The following is a 12,481-nucleotide window of genomic DNA, read 5'->3' as shown; positions in this document are numbered from 1 at the left end:
TGTCTCTGCAAGTAATAGTATAATAGGCCTCTATTTTCAATACTCTGTCATTCTATTTTCAAATAAATATCATTATATACCCTCATCATTCCATGTACATTCCACATTTATGCCATGTAAAAGCTTTGTAAGTACCAGCTTTATTTGTTAATTAGCCTATGATATGTAAATTTTATACTATCGTTTTTCACTTCCTGGTACTTTTCTCTTCAGGGATAGAAGACTTATGGTTCACCAAGAAGATCTTTAAATACTTGTTTGAAAAAACTGTCTTAACCTGTTTATATATTCTCATTCTATCCATTTCTGTCTGTCCATGTATTTAAAACTCACCGAGTTAACATCTCAACAATGCTCGGACACTTTATTTAACAATTCTGAACCATGTCCTTTTGATCCTTAATGCTTGATTTGTGTGTCTTTTTATACATGTCAGCATGCCTGCATAATATTTTTTTTCTTATTTTGAGACTCTAATAAAACAAGGAAATGTTTAATGGCTATGAAGGGTATAGCAATAAAATTTCATAAAAATTCCATCCAGTTGTTATCACAAATAACTGTACTGTAAGAGTTGTTTAAGATCCTATGATAAGAGAATATATATAGAATAATAAGGACTTCCTTATTAGTATAGTGGGCAGTTTCTGCACTAGTCATACTGGAGATTGGGGTTCAGTTCCACAAAACAGAGCCTGAACATTGTGGAGCTGTCACCTTGGTGAGTTTTATATATGTAAACAAACAGAAATGCATTAAAGGAGAATAACCAGTTTAAGAGCACAGTTCTTAAACGAGTATTTAGAGACCTTTTTAGTGAACCGTAAGTCTTCTAGCCCTGAAAAGAAAAAGGAAAAGATACATTTCAAATATCATAGGATAGCAATCTAATAAAGTTGGTACTTACAAAACTTTTACATGGCATAAATGTAGAATGTATAGGGAAAGATGAAGGTATGCAATAATGTTGTTGTGTCTTTTGGCTTTTCCCTGTTAGGGGTCGCCACAGCGGAACTCTGGTCTGCTAATGACTGGCAGTAGATTTTTTTCGTGGCGAGTTGCCGGCCCTGATGCACAGCCTTCAGTGAAGGTACTCCCATGCAAGCATGTCTCCACACAGAAGACGCTCTAGCTGAGAATTGAACAGGACAACGTCTTACGGTGAGGCGACAACACTACCGCAGCATCACATATTATTTGAAAATAGAATGACAATGAGAATATTGAAAATACAGGCCTATTACACTGTTAGTTGCAGATACAAATATTACAAGAAATTACCACAGTACAGACAGAAAATAATCCCAGTAAGCATAAAAAGCAAATCTGAGAAAGCAAAGAAGATTGAGGGAAATAAAAATTCAGCTACAGGAGTTAAGTATATTATTAAATAGAACTGATAAAGAAAAAAGAGATGCTTATAAAAAGCATAAAGCAAAGCATTTAATAATGCTATTCCCAATACTTTGTATCAAAGTTTAAGTAAATATCAACGTCCTGAAAGTCCTGCAAATAATAAGAAAAGTTTTCTCAAGGGAGCTAACCAGTCAAAAAGAGTAAGGTAGAAATCAATAAAAATAGAATATATTAGAAACGATTTTACTGAGAAAGTGAGTGGAAATTAAAGTGACACTTCTAAAATCACTCCTTATGAGGATCAGTTGTGCTTTTCTACATGTAATAAAGGAAGTAAGGCCTAAATTGAGAGATATACTTGTAGACTGTCCTGGAGAAATGGACTAAAATCAATAAGCATATGTCTACAGGATATTGTTTGGTCAGTAAAGCAGCTGTGCTTAGAGATTTTTTTTTTAATCATTTCAAAGATAAAGTAGCAAGTATATGGAGAATGACATATGGAACTGATGCTGATTCTGTATATATAATTATGATAAATTCTTTAAGAAGGTGAATTAAGCACATTTTGTATGTAATAATTCCAGAATCTCATGTGTGAAAATATACGGTTGGTAAGTACGCTTATTTTCAGGTATGAAATTTAAGGTGATCATGTGCACTTGTGACAACACAAGTGATAAATAGACTTGTACTCCCAGGTGAGTATGCTGGCTGTGTGGTTCCCAAACCACTTTGCTTACAAGCAACAAAATATTACTGCATGTCATGTACTGACATACTGGCTGCAGTCAGCAGTATATGACTAAACAGATGAAGTACATAAGGCATAATTATTTCAACTTATTTAATGAAATGTTAAACAAACTTCAAGTGCTTTTTGAAACACTTACCACCACAAAACATATGATTAGGCATGTGGTTGTTAAAAAAAATGAATGGCAGTTTTGCAATCAGTGGAAGCAGGCAAGTGAAGTTTACTAGCACTAGTAGTAAAATGAAGATTTAAACATGAGGAAAAGGAAGATTAAATGTATGTTCTAATGTTACACATTATTATAAATCTTACAAGGAGATGCTATATATGGATAATGGAAAATAATTGTTATAGTAACACAATGGGTTACTATCATTACTGTAAGCAGATCGATTTAATAAAAGTAAGAATGAAATTAATAGGAGCTGAAGATAAGACCAATACTTTTACTGGAAAGTAACAAAAAAGGTGCATGAAATGTGCAGATGTGAATGGAAAAGAAAATCACATAAATTGATGTAAACATTCTGAAGGAGGATAAAAATCATTTATTCCCTGAATGAATTCTAACTGACGTGGGTGAATGATATAGATATTACTAAGTCAAAAGAGTCAGCAAACATATACTTTGAATGTGTTATATATGGAATGTATACAGAAATTTTTAAAAATAACAGTTGCTTAGAGATATACCCTTTATCTTTGTGACTGGAATGCATCAGATATGGAGTTTAAATGAAATGTTTGTGCTAGGAATGAAGTAAATATGGATTTCTAGATGCACATCAGTTCAGTATAGCAGAATGCAGGACAAAGGAAAAGATAAATCTGGTGAAACATATGAAAGGAAGCAATGTGAGGGTGGTACCACAAATGAAGAAATATAAATGGAAATGACTGAAGTTATGCTGATCAGAATATATATGTAATACACATAGAAAAGATAGAAGTACTAAGAAATCTATATAAAGTAGATATATACTTCTGTATTCTTTTTCCAGACATGAATAACTGTCCATGATTTTTGTATTAGTTATTTTTTAGTTCTCAAGGCAGTCTCTGGAAATCTGGATTCTTATTTTTTAGTTCTGCTTGAAGCATTGTTGTATATATGTTATTGCTCTAATTTCTGTGTGGATTTTATGGTTTAAATTAAATTACCTTTTTATGACATATCCGTTGCTTCACTCCTGTGGTGTGATTTATAACAGATATCTACTTAAATGACAGCATTCGTCCATCTTTGGACTCCATTCTAAAGTCAGGATCTGTTTAAAGATTCTGATTTTAGTATTGTTTCATTCTTTGATGTTAGCCAAAAGTGTTCTTTGCAGTACCAGTAATGTGCCCAGAATTGATTTGTTCTGCAATTCATACAGTTACATGTATTGGCAGCATATCTAAATGCAACTGTCAATTCTTTTTGATTAGAAGAGTTGTTCCTATGACTATTGGACCAGTATGGGTATCTTTCTTCCACATTGTTCTCATTTTTGCCTGCAAATCCTTGTATTTTAGGATTTTGTGTCACTCTTTAAATACGACATTGTAATCAATGTGTGCAGCAATTTCATTGATCAATGCTACTTTTTTCTTTTTTTTCCCCTGGGCAATTCTGGTTTACTTGTATCTCTTATTTGAACTGTGGGTAATGGGTAATCCCATGTGATATAAACTTCATCCTTGTCTACAGTGGTTTATGGTTCATGTTTGTTTGCTTCTCAACTAATTTAGTAGTGTAGTGTTTGCAGAATGCCCAGTGCCACAATCTTGTCACATTATTGTAAATTTCAGTATATGGGTCCTCTTCTATGAGTGTATCAAACACAGGAACTAGATATGTGACTCTTTCCCGTTCTTTTCTACGCAACATGCATTCCTGTATTTCACCCTTATCTTCAATGGCTTTGTAAACAAATATTTAACTTAATAATGTTCTTTTCTGTTTTCTCTTTTTCATTTCTCTTCCTCCATTTATCCTCTCTTTTAATACTCCTCTCCAACCTTACCTCTTATCACATCCTGTTAGTTCTACATCCTTGTTCACCTACTTCCTCTCTCTATACTGCAGACTCACATACACTTTACTCCTCTCCCATTTCATCCTCACTCTTTTTTGTACTGAACTCAATCTCCCCAAAATTAAATTATCTCTTAAGCTTACTTCACTATATAGAACCAAACATAAATGTCTCTATTTCTTTCACTCTATCACACCTCTCCTGCACCCCTTTATCTTCCTTCAACTCTCTGGTGACATTCACCCTAATCCAGGCCCCACTACTGCTTCATCAACTTCACACTATCCTGTCCCTTTGCATACACATATCTTTAACCCCAAACTTTTATCCTTCTACTCCATCAACATCCATAGTATCCTTAATAAGACAACTGAACTCCACTCTTGGATAGAACAATATTCTCCTAACACAGTTGCACTCTCTGAGCCTTGGCTAAAACCTCACAACACAGAAAATGAATTTCTTCCCCCAGGTTACAACATTCTGCATCATGACCGAGCACATGAAAAAGGAGGAGATGTTGCCATTGTTTACTCTAATCACGTTAGCTTAACTCCTCCTTCCAGTCCTCTTCCTTATTTTCACCCAGCAGAACTCATTATGGCTAAGTTTAAACCCAACATTCACAAAACCCTAACAATAGTTGCCATCTATATACCCTCATGAGATAACATACCACTGTTAGAACAGATTCTTCACTGGATGTCTGACAATATACCCATTGAGACTATAATACTAGGAGATGTTAATATCAATTGGTTAACCATTTGGGTCTATATTACATCAGTGAATGCTTAAAAAAGTGAATGCTGATTTATCGACCCCAACTAAGCAAAAGCTTACAATCCCAAATACTTAGAACAGTGATTTTTTTCCCCAGGGGAAAAAAAATCGCTGTTCCAAAAAAGAAAAAAAACCTTTAAAACATTACATAAAGTGGGGGGCTTCACCCCCCACGCCCCCTACTTAAATATACCAACTCTGAGATCACACTACAATGATGAAAACAGCAAAATAATGAAGACGGACAAGTGATTTCTTTCCCAGGGAAAGAATTTGCTTATATACCATTTCGGTATTTTGCCATTTTGTGCTTTCAAGTTCGATCAAGATGCATTTGAAAGAATGCGTCTTCAATCTTATAATAGGGGAACCAACTATCTGTTCCAACTTACCCACTTCCAGCTTTAACTTGTATGGGTTTACTCAGCTTATCTCTCCCCCCACTTTTCACCATAAACCACTAATTCAAATTCTATAATTCACTAGATTCTTGTTTCTAATCCTGACCTATAGCACTACCCTCAATCCCTGCCAGATTCCATAAGTGATCATAGTCCAATTTGCATCCAAAGATTCTCCCCCCATTACTGTAGACCTACAAGGACCAAGACAGCTAAAACCATAAATTTAATTGTAAAGCATAAAAGATAAGCACTTTCAGACAATTTGTTCATCAGGTCAAAGAACAAAGTCTGTTTAACTGTTTTAAGTAACATTTGACCAATCACAGACTCAAAACTCCACCACACTCCTTTCCTCTTTTTCAGAGCTATTGCTTATAGCAAGTTAACCATTTCAGTGCCTGAGCTTGTGTTCTTTCAGAATGGGTTTTAGAGAAAGATATCCATTCAATCCTGGGGGTTTATCAGCTTGTAAATCTGCTCTCCAACAAGCTTCTGCCACTTCTGTTCGATTGCATATATCTCCCCCTCTTTTATCTGGTTCACATAACTGTAGTAGCATAAAAGTAAAGTTATGTTCAGGTTTATTTAACTTGTACTGATATAAAGCACTGGTATTTTTACGAAGTCTAATGTCACTTAGGTGCTGCAGTATGTGGTCTTTTAATCTTCTGTTTATTTTACCCACATAAAACTAAGTACAGTATCCAGATCTGGTGAGATATATCACATTGCAAGAGCCACAATCACCACAGAGTTTAGGTTTGTATCTTACTCCTGTAATCGGGTGTATGAAAGTGTTGTTTTTAGATATTTCTTTACAAGCCTTGCATCACCAGCAACAATAAGTCCCGACCCTTTCACTTGCAGGCAACTTTGTACTGAAGCTAGTAGCTATTTTGTGTAAAAGTTGTTTAAGATTTTTGTTCCTTTTATACAAAAATTTAGGAAAGTTGCCTGCTATCAACCTAAGTTCATCATTTTTGGATAAAATCATCCAGTTATTTCTCACAATATTGCAGATGCCTTTTATATCGCTGCTGCATTTCATTGGCACTCTAACATTCAATTCCTTGTTTTCATTGCTACTTTTTCCAGTGCCATGCCTTTATTACTAAACCATGCTTTGCCTTGTGTTTTCCTCATCTTTTTGACATCACATACAATGTCACTTACTGACTGTTTATTGTAGCCACATTCTTTAAAGTTGTCAAATAATTCTAACTCACTGTGAAGTTGTGAATCATCAGTGATTAGTCTGGATGTTCAGTGCTTGTCCTTTTACTATATTAGAGAATGTATGTCGTGGATGCATGCTGTGGTAACTAAGAAATGTATTCCTCCAACATGTTTTCCTGTCTAGTGTGATCCCCATCTCACCATTCTCATCTAAAAAACCCTGAAGATCCAGAAATTCAATCTTTTTATCTGAGTAATTCAGAGTAAAGTGTAGAAAACTGGTGTTGCTTTCCAAATATGAGACAAACTGTTTAAATTCATTTACATTGCTTTCCAAAGAAAAAAGCCATCATCCACAAACCTACAGTAGAAGATGACCCTGTGTCTCCATAAATTTTTGGTAGTAAAAATATGAACTTCTTCCCAAAGCCCAAGTACTATGTTTGCATAAGAATTGGCGCAGGGTGTTCCCATGGCAACACAACACTGCTGCCAATAAATCTTCTCTTGAAACATAAAGATGTTATTTTCCAAAACCAATTGTAGTAGCAGACAGATTCTATGTATCATGCTGTCATCATGGATGTTGTGTTTTCTCAAGAAATGTTTAACTTCTTGTATACCATGTGCATTAGGAATAACGGTAGACAAGTTGTTGACATCAAAAGTTACAAATAAAAAACTAGCTGTAGCCCTGTTTGCATCCATAGACTCAAATAGCACATTAAAAAATTGAGGTGTATCTTTAAGCACAGCTGGTACTTTGCATAGAGCTGGTTTCAATTGTTTTTCTACCCATATTGACATTGGCTCACTAGACCACCTACTACCTGCCACTATTGATCTCAATGTGGGGTTGTGTTGATCCTTGTGTATCTTTGGTAGTCCATTGATGACAGGAATCATTGGATGTTCGACTAAAAAATACTGATGCAACTCGGTAATGATTTGCATAGCATAGAGACCTTCCAAAGTATTCTTTATATGCCTTTTTATATCCTTTGCCATGGCTTCTTCTCTCACTTCGTAGTTAGAGACTGAGCAAAGCATCTCTTCCATTCTTAATGTGTATCACTCATAATTGAGAATAACAACTGCACATCCCTTGTCTGCTGGTCTAACAGTCTGTTCCTTATTGGCCATTAATTCATGAAGAGCTTGACTTTTTTCCATTGTTAAGTTAAAAAACCCTATGAACTTTCAATCTATCTTGCTGTGTTAAAAATAGTGACTCTCCACTAAAACTTAACTTTTTAGACAGGTAAAACTTAAGTTACCTACTTTCACATCTAACTTCTCTAGTGCACACTACAGTGTTTAGGATAAACCATTTTTTTCATCTTACCTTTAAGCATCCCTGTGACTAGCACTTGCTCTAATACCTGCTGGAAAGGACTAGGAAGCCTTAAACTGATATAAGCACTCAACTTTCTTTATTAATAAGGAGAAATTAATCATAGGCACTACACAGCCTATAATTGCAAAGTAACTTGCTAAGGTAAGGGAAAACAGCTCCTGTACTTTTCAAAAAAAAGCACCAAACCAGGCATGTCCAAGGGTCAGCTTCTGTTGATTTCTCCTGTCCACCTGGTAAATCTGGGCATACTGGGGCAATGCAGCAATTGCCTCATGTACACAGAAAACCCTTTCCTCCTACCACCCACACTACGACCTGTGAGAGATGCACTTACATAGCCAAACTGGAAGCAAAGCTCTCTCCACCCAAGATTGTGCTAGACAGTCAAGAGGAGAAAGTTAACACCTGCACTACACCTCAAGCAACACATAGCCCTTCTAAACTCACACCACCAACACCCACACATAGCAACACTAAATCCACATATGCGGAGGCCCTTAACTGTAACCTGCCCAAGCAACAAGGACCTCCAAAGTTGAAACGCAAACAAACACCAATCACAACCAAAGTGTCACATAGCTCACAACACCAGTGTGCCACTCAGCAACAGCCCCTAAGGCAACGTACCTAACACTTTAGTCATAGGTGACTCTATAGTCAGGCACACTAAAGTCCCACTCACCAGGCTGAACAAGGAGAAAATTACAGTGAGCTGCCTGTCGAGTGTCAGGATCTGCCACATAACTCATGCACTCAAGTCACTCCATAACAAGTACAAATATGACTCTGTCATTGTCCATGTTGGAGTGAATGACATAAGACGTACCTCCCTGGGCTACATGAAAAGAGACATGGAAGAGCTCTAGGATCATGTGGCCTAGGCAGGTATGACCCTAGCCCTGAGTAGCATCCTGCCTTTGCCCAAAATGATGCCACAATATAAGGACAAAATGATTGACATTTACAATTGGCTAAGCTTCTGGTGTCATTCAAAGGGGATCCAATATCTGTCTGCCTGGGACGACATGATCAACAGACCACGATGCTTTGCCAGAGATGGTCTGCACCTGTCACCCCTGGGATTCAGGTTAATGACAAAGGCTCTTGCCACCCCTATACTGCCTTTTTTAGGCAAAGTTCAAAGGACAAAACCACCACCGTAACAGGTGCAAGCATGCAAAATCTGAAGGTAATGCTACTCAATGCTAGAAGTCTAAACCTCAAAATGCACTCTCTCGAAGCACTCCTAAAAATGGAGAACATCGGTATCTGTGCAGTAACTGAGACATGGTTCAAGGCTTCAGAGAGCACCCCTGCAATACCAGGCTACAACTCTTACCACACATTTTGGCCACCAAACCAAGATTGAAACACTAAAGGTGGAGGAGTGTCCATATTCACCAAGGATATTCACACCACCAGGTTAGTTGCCCAACACAATGCGTCTGAAATTTTCCAGGTGCAACTAAACTAGGTAAGACTGCAATCCAAATTGTAGCTTGCTAGAAATCGCCCACCATGCCCCAAGTTTCTCACTACACCTTTCTAAACATACTGGAAAATATTAATATACAACCAAACACCCTAATACTGGGTGATTTCAACTACCCTGCCATTAACTGGGAAAACTGCTCGTGTACCAACACCTTTGCCCAACGGTTCTAGAATTTATAAATTCCAATGCCCTGGATCAACTAATCCATAGTCCCACCAGGGACTCCAGTATCCTAGACTTGGTCATTACCAACACGGGAAATTGATGCTCCACATCTATGGTCACCCCCTCGTTGGTCAGATAAAACCATAAGCTAATCACCCTTAACATCCACATCCCATCCCCAACCCCCAGTAAGGAAACCTCCATAAAAAACTTCTCCAAAGCCAACTTCATCCTATTCAAGTCAGAAGTTACAAACTTCATGACACCCATGCAGATGGGAACTGAAAGTTCGACTGCTGAGTCCTACACTAAGGCACTGTGCAAGCACATCCACTCATACATGAATCGTGCCATCCCAAATAGAACCAAAATGCTCTCCCCCCCAAAAAAGGAAGCCAATCTGGTGATCCCCTGCCATAAACAAACTTTACAACAAAAGGAAGAAACTGTTGCAGAAAAGAGAAAAATCTCAGGATGCAAAAAACTCCCTTATCAGCCTCAGTAAGAAGCTGAGATCCCTCATAAAATCCTCCAAAACTAGTTATGAAAATAAAATTGCCAAAGATTTCAAAGACAGCCACAAGGCTAACTATGTCAAGAATCTAAATGTCATTGCTCAAATCTGCTCTGAGCTACAACAGAATGGCATTAAATATACTGATCCCAAGGATATTGCCAATATCCTGGCAGATCGATTCAGTGCCAACTTCACCCCCCTCTCACCCCCTAAATGGCCCATCTCAATACCAGAAGATTGCCAAATTCCGGTACTAATGGCCACACAGGTAAAAAACACACTCTCCAAAGCTAAGAATACAGCATCTATGGGGCCAGATGACATCCTGGGCTGTGTACTACATGAACTACAAAATGAACTGGCACCTCACCTAAGTGTCATGTTTAATCATACCCACACCTCAGGCTTCATGCCCACTGAGTGGCGCACAGCTACAGTTATCCCACTCCACAAGAGGGGATCCACCTTGGATCCCAGGAACTACCGTCCCACCAGTCTGATGAGCCTGATCTGCAAGGCCATGGAACGTATTATCATGGAACTTATAAACAAAGATATTGGCAACCTTAAAACATTGGACCCCACCAGTTTGGGTTTGTGAAGGGCCAATCTTGTCTCCTGAACCTGATTGACTTCTTTGAATCAGTCTCCAGAGCCGTGGACGAGGGTAAGGTAGTCCACACAGCCTATCGGGACCTGGCCAAGGCCTTTGACACCATCCCCCACTCTGGAATCATAGATAAACTTACTAGGCTGGGCATTAATCCCTACGTCACTCGATGTGTTGCCAACTGGCTTACTGACAGAACCCACACTGTAAAAGTAGCTGACTCCAAATCCAGCTCCAGACAAGTGACAAGTGGAATACCTCAGGGTTCTATCCTGGGACCTCTCTTGTTTGGCATCTACTTCTCTGAAGTACAGGCCAACACTAAGGGACTCTGGCTAACAAACTTTGCAGATGATTGCAAACTGGGAGCCATTACTGAATCCCCAAATAATGTCCATACTCTACAAAAGGGCCTTACAGAAACAGATGCTTGGTGCCAAAGCCATGGGCTCAAGCTCAATGCCAAGAAATGTATACTTATCCCCTTTGGGAAAAAACAAGTACTCATGAATTACCACATAGGTTGCAGTACACTAAACACTGAAAGTGTGATAAGAGACTTTGGGACACACGTGGACAGTGGTCTCAACTTCAATAACCACATTGCCACAACAGTCAGGAAATCCTTCTATGTGGCACACCTCATCACTACGGGGTTTTCATCCAGAAAAAAGGAGATCATTGTCCACTGTACTCATCCCTCATTAGACCCATTATAGAATGCAACACCCCATTTGGTATGTTCCTCTCAAGACATCTGCAACAACTGGAAAGGTCGCAGAAATACCTCACTAAAAGAATCACAGGCCTAAAGCAGATGCCCTATGCTGACCGCCTTAAAAAACCCCAGCTATACTCTGTCACATATTGTCTACTCCGAGGCACTCTCTGCTTAACATACAAGGACATGTCAAACCCAGTGCTGTTGGACATGCTACACTTAAAGTAATCCCAATCCCTTAGAGCCACATGCTCCAGGGATTTAAACCTTGTCATCGCAATAAATAAAACATGCTAGAGGGATAGGTTACTGATGCAGAGACTCCCCAGACTCTGGAATAGACTGCCCATTGATGTCAAGCAGAGCACCTCTTTGGCCCTTTTCATAAGGAACCTTGATGATTGGATGGGAGAAAGGAAATTCACCCCAGGGATCACGTCAGTCGCCCTGCTCGACAGGGGTCCAGGGAAGTAAATAGTGTGGGAAGAAATAACCAGGGAATTATTATGGCTAGGCTTGTATAGGCCCTAGGGCCGATAGCCCAGTACCAACCTTTGAATCTATGAACTTATGAATGTCATGAGCTCATATATTCGGAAAGTTCTCTTTCACATACATTCAAGAATACATCCATTACAGGATGCGGGTATGCCATGCCCATCATCCTTTTACAGATGTTTGTGTAATATATTTCTAGCAGTCTAAGGTCAAATATGACATCACTCAGTTTAGAAGGTGCTGCAGGAACAAATGATAGTCCTTTATTCAGCAGTCCAATTTTATCTTCTTTAAGGACATAGTTCGATAAGTTGTACACCAGTTGGTTCTGGTTGCATTCTAAGTTGACATCTTTCTCCTCTTGTGCCCTCTGCTGAGAGATCTTTGTCTGTTGTGTTTTATTCTTTCTTTTATGGGTAGTGGGAGCATGGAAAAAATGAGTCAGACATCATTGTTCCTTTAGGTTTAGCACCTAGTGAATTAAAGTCTGGAACATGTATTTCTGCTTGAAAAACAACTGTGTTTTTCCTGTTTACCACTTGTGAAACATCTGTTAGTTCAGTTGCTTCTCCTTGCTTCTTTTCCTTTTCAGTTGGTAATACATTCACAGATGTTTTAGGT

The sequence above is a fragment of the Protopterus annectens genome, chromosome 10.part0 (assembly GCF_019279795.1).
Source record: "Protopterus annectens isolate FY-2018-M chromosome 10.part0, PAN1.0, whole genome shotgun sequence".
Lineage (NCBI taxonomy): Eukaryota > Metazoa > Chordata > Ceratodontiformes > Protopteridae > Protopterus > Protopterus annectens.
The sequence above is the reverse complement of the archived record's forward strand: the minus strand, read 5'-3'. Positions refer to the sequence as shown.